Source organism: Larus michahellis, chromosome 14 (assembly GCF_964199755.1).
Source record: "Larus michahellis chromosome 14, bLarMic1.1, whole genome shotgun sequence".
Taxonomy (NCBI): domain Eukaryota; kingdom Metazoa; phylum Chordata; class Aves; order Charadriiformes; family Laridae; genus Larus; species Larus michahellis.
Window position 1 is genome coordinate 661,771 of NC_133909.1, and position 12,129 is coordinate 673,899.

Here is a 12,129-nt window from a genome sequence, read left to right on the forward strand (position 1 = left end):
CTGAAAGGCTAGGCCCCAAGAGCTTTCTGCAGATCAAATGCAGCCAACAGTGCTTTCCTACCAGACCATAACTACATTCATTGTCCTATATGTATACAAACAGAATCGTATTCGGACTGTGTTTGGGGAAGGCTGTTGTCCACTTTGTGTGGTTGGAAATGTCAAGCACAAGTTGGTAAGAAACATCTCACTGTACCATTTTCAACAAAAGGAACTACCACTATCAGAATAACATAACTTCCAGAAAATCTTGCTGAAAGTGTAAGTGGTTGCCTTCTGTACTGAGCTACTCAGGCACAGCTCTAGGGCTCCAAGCTGGCTTCAAGTGGGGACATCTATATCAAAGAATATCTCTCCTGCAGATGTTCATTGCAGATGATAGCTGTCCCTAGGGACAACAGACCCACCTGGCTGGGTTGTAAGGCGTCAGATCCAGCAAAAGGAAGGAATAGAAAAGCTGAGGTAGAGCATAAGGAAGAAAAAAAGGCATTTTGCTTGCCTAGCCTTTTGCTCCCAAGGAGTAACCCCCTTTCCTCCCACTCCAAACAGTTTGATTTAGGCCTGGTTCCTGCTGACACACAATGGAAATCCTGCATCCCTTCATCTTCCCACAGTGGGCTTGGATGGCAGATCTGGGGAAAGAAACACCAGAACAGCCCTGGCTTCCGAACAGCACAGGGCACCATTCATTTGCAGCTCACAATTCATTCCTTCCCCACTTCTCCTCTGGAGAGCTGTGTCTGGACTGCCTGTGGTGTCACTGGACACCCATATCTCATGCTCATACTATTCACATGTGCCCATTGCAGGAAATAGCTAGGTTTCCATAGCAGAAGTACACGGTAAGTATAAGGTCTGTGTATAATACTGTTAAATTCCTTTGCTATGAGTGCTCTAATTATATTAGTGTTCTAATATATGCTTATGGAAAACAGCACTGGAAGGTTTATCACTGAAAAATTGTAACAGATGATCTTTAATGATGCCTTTCATCTTAGGTTGTTGCTTTTCTTCAGAGGCTAACTGCAGTTCTTACCTAGACGTAGCAGCATAAATATATGCCACTAACTTCGTATCTTGTCCCTTTTACTAAAGCAGTATAATCAAATAATAACTTTAAAATTTTGCTGAGGTGTCAGAGTACCTCGAACAGAACTGCTGCTAACCTCAGAGGAGAAAGGGCCTGGGGATCTGGAAGAAGAACATGGTTAGGCAAACAGTCAACGATGAGAGGCCTAGGTCTTTCATTAAAAAAAAAAAACAACAAACAAACCAAAAAAAGGCAAAAAAAAACCCAGTTAGAAAAAAAGTCAGAGTAAGAAAGCATATAATAAAAAATTCTCCCTGCCCTTTGTGTCCTTCTGGAGCAGGTCCTTTTCTCCAGTATTGGGTTCAGCTGTGGAATTTTTAGTTGTCTGGGTTCAGCAAGCTCTGCAAACCTTTCCAGTCTCTTGGACATCCTTCTGGCTGTTACTTTGAGACCTGACTGTGTGCCTGCTCCCTGCAATTCTGAGCAGTCTGTTGCAGGCCCCTGTATTCAGATGTCTTTCTTGCACCTCTGTTCTCCCCTTCACTCTTGAAGTTGCCTCTCGTCTTTCCTGTCCTGTTTAACTGCTATGAGCTAAGATCCAGTCTTCCCTACATAAGACTTCACCAGACCCCCAGTGAAGCAGGCAGGATGAGGCTTTCCCAACTCGTCCCCAGTCACAGCCTTTTAACAAAATACCACTCCATTGAGGGTTGAAGAGAACTAATCAAAACCTGTTGTTAAGCTGCAGATAGCATTACATCTGCTTTTCAATGGGCATCCCAATATTTTTCATTGGTTACAAGTTTTTGGCAATACATTACAGTCACATAGAGCCTGTAGCCTCCAGAAATCAAACACAAAAGTGGGCATTACAATAAGACTTTATAAGTAAAAACTTTAGGCTATTCACTCTCTGTGAGATCTTTCAAAGACATCTAACTGAAACATCATCTGTTGTTCTTTCTTCATCATATCCTATGATTATTTTTAGATGCTAAAGTGTCCATCCCGCACTGCAGTCTTGTTAGGCAGGAACTTACCACTTCAGAAGGTTATTTGATTTCCATTGAAGGAAACAAGAGGCCTAGGATTCAGTATAAGACATTAACCACAGAATGCTTTGAACAAATAGCAAGACAAAAGCATACAGTACTGTTCTGTTCTACACAGAGGGATGATCAGCTTCCATTATGACCAGAGATCCTGGAGTTAGATTTTACATGTCCCTGTTGGGGACTCTGGATCACACTTCCTCTAAAGGTGGGTAGTCAAGGAGTTCTCCACAGATCAACTAATGTTTCATTCTCTTCTGTGAAATGGGTAAAACAGAGGATTCAGTCACTGGCTCTTGACAGTGTTGGTGACCTGTTCAGAAAATCAAGTGATTTCCAGATTATGCGTGAATAGACTGAGATGAGGTGTATTAGATGTTTCCTTGAGAAATCCATACTCCATAGCACAAAATACTCTTTCTCCAAACTTTGTATACAATTCCTTTTTGTGTCAAGCACTTTCAGCCTCTCAATGTAAGTAAAGCAAAAACTCTCAATATTTGAACTTTTTAAATCATTCTCTCCATTCTGGTTATAGAAATAGCTTGGTTTCAATAGACTGAACCCAGATAAAAACTAATCCAAATGCCACAGCTGGAATACATACACATTTTTTCTTGTTGCTAAAACAGGTTATTTAACACATGGATTTAGGAAATGCACTTAACACCCACAGAGTTACTAGAATAATTTATCCTGGGAATGGAGTGCTAGGATATAACAAGTCTTTAGTGAAAGAAATCAAATTATTAACATGCAACAAAATAGGTTGTTTCATAATGCTCAGAAAATGCAAAGATAAGCACACAATTTTTTTTTTGTTAAAAATGAAAGGTGTTCAATATTTTTTACTGCTTAGTGCTAGTTTTTACACTAATATTGAAGAAAATTCCTGATGGGATTTGCAGCTTGCAAATGCTGTTCTCAGCTATGCTGTTAATATTTATAAAACATGGCAAGGGGATCGTTGTGCCTGTGGATCCATAATGAAGAGACTGATAAGGAATGTGTAGCCTCATACTGAAGATCCCTGGGTAAAATAAGACCTCTCAGGAATGCTGGCATGAGACAAGAAGAAATGCCGGAACACTAATTCTCTGGTGCAAAGCTTCTCATTCTGACACTTCTGCTAAGATGTGGCTGGTCACTGGATCCTGGAGATGGTAAGGACACTTTTCACATAAAAAGTTCATTTTATTCTACTGAAAGGTGGGCGTTGTGTTGAATTAAATGGAATACGATGAGTGCTTTCTCTGTTCCTGCCATAGCGTGTCTAATCTGGGTAATTGTTTGTGGTTTAGCTGGGTAAAACTTGACCTTCGGGGATTTGAGCTGTCATTACAGATGAGCAGTGCTAAAAAGGATGGAGTAGGAAAGGAGTTGGGGATTATTTCCAGGGAAAAGACAGTGATGAGCCTAACAAATAAAAGACCAACTAATTTGATAATATGTAAGGTACGTTGGGCCAGTTACTGTTTTAGCTATTGCAAAGACAAAACAGAATTGAGCTAGCCTTTGTGTCTGTTGCTGTTCAGAACGTCCTTGTATCCCAGGCTAACTATGAATGGACTGAGATGGCCTTGCTGTCTTCTGGTCCTGTTCCTTTGTTTGGAGATTAATTTCTGCAATGCTTGGTAAAGTTATTATTTGACCTCACAGCAGGGAAAAAAGAAGTTAGTTCTACCTGGGAAGTTTCAACAATAGATTTTTAAATCCAGGGATGTCTTTATTTTGCTCTGATGCCACCTAAATATCTGCCCATTCAGTAAAAGTAGCAGTCTTGCAAAGAAAAGTGAAGAGGGAGGGCAAAATCAGCTAGAGATTAAAGACAGTTAGCACACAGCACTTTTAGATTTGAAGAGGAACAGCTCTTGAGTGTGCATGAGATTTCTATGGTTACTCAAATTCCTCCTACCTCCACAGCAAATGTCAGAGAAAGATACATGAGCTGTAGGTCCTGGATGAGGAGGTGACATTCAGGATGCCCTTTCGATCACATGCCAAAGCAGCCAAACAGCTTCAGTTACAGAACAGGTGAGTGGGGTGGACAGGCTCTGACGGCAATAGAACAAGATGAAAAAGGCAAAAGGAGTTGGAGAATGGCATGACAGGAGAAGAAATGAGGACAGTAATATAAACTAAAATTACCAGACACTTGATTAATTGGCTTGTTTCTCTTTTGACAGTACACCTATGAGAGAAGCTGGGAGAGGCTACACTTCAGAGATAGATTTGTTTAGATTTTTCACAACTAGCTTTTTGTTGCTATAAGTGGATGTTATGATTATATACAATTTTTTTACCCGCTTTCTTCATAAAACAGGAAAGAATTCTGAACATTCAAACTATTTAAATTACACAAGGCATTCTCACGTGCAGTATTGATAATATGTGAGATGTTTTCTATTGGTAATTACCATATTAATTATTCACATTGAAAAAGGGATTGTCAAAACTTGCTTTCAGTTTGGAGAATAACAGGATAACACCTCTCACAGGAGGACAGGATATATTGGTGTTCATGCAAAATTAGCCTATTTTAGTATTAGCCTAACCAGCTAGTGTGCAATTACCTCTTTGTTTGGTCAATGCCATGCCAGGTGGCAGAGATCAGTCTCTTCAGCTCCCTGACAAATCCCTCCAGTTGGTCATATATTCCTGAAGAAGCATGCCTCAAAGACTCTCAGGGCCTTCCCATGAGCACACACTTCTGTCTGACTCACATGTTAGCTAAGCTTGGACTTTACCTCTTTGGGCTCTGATCCCAAAGTTGACGTGTGCTGAACCGTATTTCTCCCACCAGTACCGTACTGGTGTTGGGGCTGTGTTGCTGGTATGGTGGGGCTGGGGAGTTGCCTATTCTGTGTGAGGTGTAAGAGCACTGTCATGAGTCCTGAACAGCAAAGCTCAGGTGCTAGGTTATTTCTTCCTTGCCTGGGGTGTAATGGGAAGCTCATGGTGTGAACTGTTGAATTTTGCTTTATTGACAAGGGGTATCTGACGGGAAATGTTTTCAATCATTTGTGCTGCTATTACTGGAATACTGCTTGTGTGTTCCAGAGGTCCCCTGCCAATCCCCTGCCACCCATTTGGGACAGAAGCTTTATTTGAACGAATTAACTGCATCTATTTTAAGCTTTTCTCTGAGAGGTCTTTCTTTATGTCCATTATGGACCAACATTTTTCAGGACCTTTGCACTACTGCTGATCAGATGACAGACAGCTTAACTCTAAAAATAGTGCATCAGTGCAAAGCAACTCCTAAACTCCACACACAGCAGATAATTACAGGTCAAGACAAACAAAACTTTAGTTTCTCACCATTTTTCTACATGTGTCCTAATAATGTAATATATTGGATCCTCAATAAAGCTGCACACTAATTCAAGCACAGGATAATATGTAGAGGAAGAATAATCTATCTAAACATGGCTTTAGGAAGAGCACAACTTGACTGAGATGATTAGTTCAGATTGAAAATTACAGCAAGTTGCAAGATCCTAAAAAAAATCCTGCACTATAAAACATCCTGTAAGAGTGATGTGAGTTTAAAATGGTAAAGAATATGATAATTTTCAAGTAAGGCAGATCATACATTTAAAGTATTTCTAATTTACAGTAAATATTTTTATGATTCTATTTTGTTCAACATATTTTCTAAAGTAAAGGTACTGTTTTTCTTATTCATGTAATTACCAATCCAACCCACTAAAATGTGAATTATTTTCTACTACACAAACCTTCTAAGTCTGCAGCAATAATATCCAAACACCAATACAGACAAAAAAATTGCCTAGAAACCTTAAAAAGTATAAAAATATCCTTTTTTTATGTTAACTTGTGAAATGTTACAATCCCCACCTTTCTTTCTTAGTTCAACGGCCATAAACCATGCATTTGTGTATCTATCTCATCTAATTTTCCGAAAAAGTACTTTTATTCTCTTGAATAAATTTCCTTCTGAAAATTTGAGACAATTCCTCTGATTTCCCAGAGCTACTTTTACTTCTGATCCCATTTTGCTCTGCCAAAGTGCTTGTATGCCACTCTCCCACAAGCTCTCAGGCCCTTCACAAAGTCTGCGATGTAACAGCCATAGGAGGTAATCACAGCAGGTAGTCATGATAACCATGGTGTGGTTAAAATGGCAGCTCATGTGGCAGCTATATGGGGCAGCTCCCAAGAGTGGCCACATTAATACTTTAAAAGCCAACAGATATCCCAGGACAGGATGTCCAAGTGTTCTTTACTGGGCATTGTGGATTTTATCCCAGAGACTCTTGGCCCTGGAGATGCAGGTCTGTGGCAGGCTCATGCTGGAACAGCCTGTTACCATCTCAATAGCTCTAACATGAAGGAAATGTCACATTCTGGCCACAGACTCCTCCTTGGAGAGTGTATCTGCAAAACCAAGGGCATGAAGTGCGGCGCGCTTCATGGCAAGTATCTGTTCTTGGCTTTCCAAAGCCGTCTCCTCCTGCAGACGTGGCTAGCTCATTGCCACATGCCAGGGCAGAAGTAGAGGAATGACTTCACCCCTGTCAGCAAGAGGAAGGAGAGGACTTTAGGGCACTGCAGCCAGGGGGCACTTCCATGCCTGCAGCCTCAGCTGCACAGGCACTCACAGACTGGACTGTCCCCTTTGGGACAGGGGCAGCATCTTTGGCACTGGGTGTCACCCAGCCCCTTCCTCACCTGGGGTCCGCACGTGCTGCCGTGGTGCAAGCAGCATTAATTGCACAGGGAGTCTTTGAGCACATCTTCATTAATGCTTAGTGTCAAACAGGAAAATGCTATGGAAGCAGATCTCCCTAATCCCTGTGGTTTGCAGGACAGGTGTGCTCCAGGGTCACATCTAGCATGTTCCCGCCTCGAACAGGCACTCAGGTCTTGGGACTCCCACCCTTTCCCCCTGAAAGCCATTTAGTCTAAGGGCCAGGTCCTCAGCACTTGCTATTCTGCCCCACTGATCTTCTCCTGTCATGCTGTTCTACCTGCTAAATGAGAGCCAGCCTGTGTTTCAAGTGTGTGTTAGTGACCGACTGTCTCCCACAGCAGCCCTGTCTCCCAGGGAGCTGATCCTGCTGGCAGGTCCCAGAGGGAAAGGGGTTTGCTTTCACCCCAGTCCCAGGCTTCCTCTGCAAGAGGAAACCTCAGGACATGAGAGGCAGCCGAGGGAGATGAGGGGCAGGATTTCTTCTTCTCACTGTAGCCCTGCTCTGCTTTTGTGTGTGAACAATGAAGGTGGGCTTTGCTTGGGTTCACAGTGCCATTTTCACATCCACTTCACGGGGAAGAATATTGTGATTGCTTGTGTGTTTTGAGCCAGCACAAAGGTAGACCATGGCAATGACTCGTCTACATTTTAGGCCGCAAGGACCTTGCTTTCTTGCCCTTGCTGGCCTAAGAGCTTAGGAGGTCCTCATCTATGGAGGCTGGATCTCACAGTCATCCTAAGATGAGTGAGGGTGATCCAGGGCCCTGGGCCTCTCCTGGTACCTGCACTGTGAAGGTCCATCCAGATCACAGCTGTCAAAAGAGGTGCTGCAGTCGCTCTCCTTAGGCTGCTCTACCAGGTGTGCGGTGGAGTTGGCAGGGCCATTGATTCTTCGTGTTAGCATTTTGGTAGTCACACGCTTCCAAGGACCTGAGTGGTGTCCTTTCCGGGCAGGGTCCAGTGCAGATGAAGCCCTGCACACTGACCAGTGGCAGCTTCTTTTAGCTCAGGGTCTTTTCTTTCAGCATTGATGACCCTGTCTTTTCCAGACCTTCTTTGGCCCATTCCACCTGTCTTTGTTGTATCCCAGTGGTGAACACATGAGACTGGCTGACCCACCTGGTTGGATTTTGAACCACCTGGTTGGATTTTAACCCATCTGGTGTGATTCAGTGATAACACGTGTGCCAGGAAGTTTCAGCAGCTTTAAAAGCACCCATTTTTAAGTGAGACCTAGTTGCTGGTCAGCAGCAGGCCAGCCACCCGGAGGAGGGTCCACCTTGATAGCTCCATGCTGCCACCCCCTGGCAATAGGTGCCTTGAGCAATGGGCCCGGTCGGCTGCTGCCTGGCTGAGCTCCCTGTGACTGACAGGAGCCTGCTGGAGCCATCTGACCAGTACTCCTTGCTCTCGACCCCTGGTAATAATGCCATCACCTTTCTGCCAAGGATCCCTAAAAGAACTTGTCCCTCATTTTAGTGTCAGATGACAAGACCCAAGCAAGAAGAAAGGTAACAGGGCCTGTGTCCTCTGAACAAGATTCTAAGTGCCAAGGTGAAAGGCATGGTGACCGAGCTAACTGATGTCTCTGGACCTTGGTTTCCTCTGCCTGATTGCCTGTGGTGACCGTTCCAGGCAGTGACACTGACTTTACTGAGCTCTCCAAAGGGCCAGGGGAGTCAGGCTGCAGGCTGAGATGAGTCTTCACAACCATCAAGTGATAGCCACGGGCCTGGCCAGGGCTTCTCCTGCAGCCCTGATACTCCAGTGGCTCTTGAGGGATTGCTGGTGCAGAGCTCTACTGCCTTCCCTTGGTGAGCACTGTGGAAGCACAACCTGAGCAAAGGGACATGGCTTTCTGCAATGCTGCTGCTGAACCTCGGAGCAAGCCCTGCCCGTCTTCGTCCTCACCCAGGCAGGGACTCAAGGGGAGGCAGTAGTAAAATTGGGCAGTTTCAGAGCTGCAGCCCAGCCTGCCTTTTTCAGTGCTGGTGCCCAAGAGAAGTAACGTTCCCCTGCACCACAAACTGAGCCCCAGCACGTCCCAGGAGGCCACGGCAAGCACCCAGACGCTGGGTTGGCACAGCATCATTCCACAGACGTCAAAGGGGCCGCTCCTGATTTATGGTCTTACCAGGGAGAGCACACTCGGGCCTGCTTCTGATCTTTAACATTTCAGCTGAGAAAGGGGCTGTGCCGGAGCAAGTCTCTCTCGGGTAAGAATAGCATCTGCCGTCTTAGGACACAACGCAGTTGTCCCGCTCCTACGTGGCAGCACATTGCGCTGAGATATAGAAGGCAACCTACCCGCCCAGGAATGTCTTCGAGCGCTATTAGTGGAAGCGTATCAGCTACACAAACAGGCATGACCCTGCACAGGAGTCTTGCAAGAGCGGGGCTATTTTGAGCTTCTGACAGTGAGGATGAAGGCAGACAAATGAGGGGCTGATCCTCCCAGCATGGGCAACCTCCAAAACTCTCTGCGGCCTTGTCTCCTCCTCTGGGAATGACTTGTGTGAAGGCTGACGGGCGATTTGGTGGGACCTCAGAGCCCAGGAGGCAGGGGCCAGGAGGGAGCTGTGAATGTGGGGGGACGCAAGGCTAGGCCTCAGTCCCACCACACGGCCCACCGTGCTGATGGCAAGTCCTGCCTGAGGCTGTGCACCTGTCCCCAAGCTTAGGGCACACAGCTGCCTGCTTTATTTTTGACTGCATCCGTGAGAGCTAGAGAGATGCGAGAGGTGTGTAACTGCGTGCAAGGGAAACACGCAGGAGGCTAGAGGAAGAAACAGTTGACTTTGCAAAAGGGAGTCTAAAGAAAGCTACAGTAGTTCAAACCAGCGACACTTATACCCATGATGCGAGAGCTGATTCTTCAGTGACTCGCCTGTCCTTTCCCTAAAATGCCCTTTGTGACAGTTCTTTTGCACAAATCCTCACAGAAACTGTCTCCAGGTGTCACACTCACCAGTGTGGCCAGGCATCATCAGCCCGCTCCCTCCTCTTCACGCCTGCCGCCTTCTCTCTTCCCTATGCCTGGCTTTGCTGGCTGCATTCCTTCCTTCTGAGGACACATTCTCATGCTTCCACGGGGGAGGCAATGTGAAGCAAAGGATGGTGCAGGGTCTGTAAAGCAGGATTTCAGAGAGTCTCAGAAGTTCAAGCTTGTGCAAGCCATTACAGCTGACATGGGTATACATGGATGTTGTGTGTCATCTAGTCTCTAGCCAGCCCCACCTGAAGCTTTGGAGATGCCTGCAGGTGTGGCTAGACATTCTCACGCCACCCAAGAGGAGCAGTCAGCTCATAGGCGGGTTTAGGCAGTCAAGGCTCACCGCAAGAGACCCTGGCTGCGGTGGCAGACCAGTGCACGCTGTCAGGCAAGGAGAAAGACTGCAGGGCATGAGGAGGGATGAACAAGCTTGGGAGACTGCTAGAGAACCATGGGGAAAAGCTGTGCAGTGTCACGAGAAGGGGGGACTAGTCTGGCATCTCTGCAAGGTGTTGGGTGGCTTTCTTAAGGTCCTTGTGATTGAAAACTGTGGTCTGCTCCTAAAGAGCCATCTCCCATCGCTCTCTTCAGACAGCACTGACAAAGGTTCTGCTCGCCAATGCTTGCTAGTGACACTGGAAGCAGGCTGCACTTCCTCGTGAGAGCTGCTGTGCTGGTGAGGCTGCACTTGGGAGACAGGTAAGGTGAGAGCCCTTTGGATATTGCTGTCATAGGCGTACAGCCATGGAGCTGTCGGTTGCAACTTCCTAGCGCTGTGTGAATCTATTTGGAAACAACGCCGCTGGCCTTGACTTCTACAAGCTTAGACCAAGCCAGCGGTGTCAGTCCTTACCACTTCCCATTGCCCCCGGGAGCTCCACTGGTAAGCTCTGCCTTGAAAACACTGCAAGCCAGTCAAGGTGGAAAGCATTCAGGGGCTACCTGCCTCAGGCTTGGGCACAATCGTTTCCTGCACAGCCTGCGTCCCTTCAGCCCACAACAGCAGCCCCACTCCCATCCCTGTGGTCCTGCTAGGCTCAATGCTCCACGGAGGACCCACCTCTGCTTTTGAATACTAGCGCTTGTACAGTAGACAGAGGTGGAAAGCTGTGGACTCCCACAAGCTTTCAACATCAATACATACCCTGGCCTCTGCTCCTGAGTCTGCTGCTTGTTTCCTTCTAGTCCCAGCTGCACCTCACTCCTCAGTTGCTGCTAATGTGTTTCTCATTCACTCCATGCTGGTCTGCACCAAGGGATCCCGCAGCCTGGAGTCAGCTGGGGTGACGCAACGAACGCTTCAGACAGTCAGTGCTGCAACAGTGGGCGCAATTGTGTAAGTTGATATTGCTGAAAGGTTTTCCAAATTGGCTTAATAGCCCTCAGTTACCGCTAAGCTGTGTTTGATTCACTGTATACACAGGTTTCTGAGAAAATCCCGCAAGGCTGTGTGGTCTCCCTGAAAATAAGGGGCAGAAGTTACTTGGAAGCCAAGAGCTGTCAGTTCTATGAAAACACCAGCTTAGGCAGGCATCTGTGGGCTTGTCTTTAACATACCTTGGCACTCTCTGTGTGTCTTTCACCCAAACTAGAGGCAAGATGTCATGCGTCGGAATAATCCAGCTGAGAGAGGTGATAGAGCACATGAGACTTCACAGTTGTACGTGCCCACTGTGCCTTTACTGTTCAGATCAGGGTCTGGATGAAGGAAGAAGTGTTTGACGACTTACCCCTTTCCTTATTCCCCAAAATACATTGCCTGCTTAGCAAAAGCGAGCTAGAGGTATGTGAGGAAGGAATGGAGGGATACACCCACCAGTTTTCTTCTTTTCTCTTGCCTGAGGCAATGCCACATGCAGCCTGTTGTGCGAGAGTGACAAGGCTGATCCTTGAGGTGATGTGTTGAGGAGGGGTGCTGGTGCCACGCAGTGTGCGAGAAATGGGCCCTAAGGGGCAGTCCTTCCAGCAAGTGGCCCCAAGGGGCAGGGCTCAGCATTTTGTCCACTGCAGAGAAACAAGGAGCAGGTGGTGACAGCAGCTGGGGGAATCTAGGGTAGGAGAGATGGCGTGATTTAGAGGCACTATGGATATGGATCCTCTTTTGCCTCTCATATGGGAATGTAACTGTGCTGAAAGGACAATGGGAGAAGCATTAAAGGTACATGAGGGAAAGAGCAGCTGTAGTTGAAGAGAGCACAAGCTGGACTATCAGCCTCTAAGTTTGCGGGTCCTCCGTCCAGAGTTTGCATTAGCTTCTCCCTTCCCCCAGCCGGGGAAAGCAAGAAAATCAATGCAATAGCCCAAGCTTGATCAGAAAAAAAACCAAAGAAGGCACTGT